The sequence below is a fragment of the Montipora capricornis genome, chromosome 6 (assembly GCF_036669925.1).
Source record: "Montipora capricornis isolate CH-2021 chromosome 6, ASM3666992v2, whole genome shotgun sequence".
Classification (NCBI taxonomy): Eukaryota; Metazoa; Cnidaria; class Anthozoa; order Scleractinia; family Acroporidae; genus Montipora; species Montipora capricornis.
Genome location: NC_090888.1, coordinates 18,060,864 through 18,061,872, shown reverse-complemented (window position 1 = coordinate 18,061,872; position 1,009 = coordinate 18,060,864).

The window sequence follows — 1,009 nt, the reverse complement described above, 5'->3', positions numbered from 1 at the left end:
ATCGCAATGAGTAGTTTGAAACTACTACGATTTACCTACCTTGTCCATTCATTTTCTCTGCGATCTCACCACTTCTATTCGCACTGCAACACCTGTGTGGGCTAGACAACAAAGGAATTACATTTTCTATGAAGGTTAATACTGTTGATCCTTTCCGACCTCAAATCTTTGATTTCAGAGGGAGGGGATTTAGTTTGTTTTCACTGTATTTTTTGCCAAGATTGTAGGTTTTTGAAGAGTTCTTTTCTTGTACCGGACGACTACTTAGGACAGTTAATCGATGAAGCCTTGGCCTTGATTATCACCACACTCTTTTTGCATCCGTCAACTCGGACAGCGCGCACATCTATTAGGGAGGGAGGATGGAGAGAGAACTCGTTTTTCTTTTCCTAAATCATAGGTAAGCACCTTTTTTGATTGCATGCACCACGAAATAACTTTGCCCATAAGTGTTTTTTGCCACTCTTAAAGCCTGAGTTTCTATCGCGATAGTTTCCTGGGGGTAGGGAACGGAGGGGACGCGGGACCCTTAAAAAAAAGAAGACTGGGAGGATGTCCAGGTCTTTCCCTAATTGCGTGATGCGCGTGCTAACGTTCATTGTCGTCTTTAGGATCCAGAGACTAACACCTATTGGATGATTTATGATAAACAAAACAGGAACGTACACCTCGTTTGGAGTGTGCATCAGTACAAGCCAGCTGATGACTCTGTCCAGTCTTCCCTCTCGCCAACCAGACGCAAGCCACGAAAAAACTGAAAATTCAGCTCACAAATATTGGGTATAGGGGGGGGGGAAAGCGCTCGACCTTGAGGCGCAGTTGGTCGCAACAGAACTGTTGTTAGTCCTGGTAACACCGGAGGTTAATACCGCCATTTACATGCGATTGGCATTTTCGATTGTAGGCACCGCAAGCACATAGAAACTGGAAACACTTCACAAAGAAAACGAAGATTTAGATATCCTGTGCGAAGGCTGTCTTGTTGGGACAAGAAGGAAGAACGAAAGCG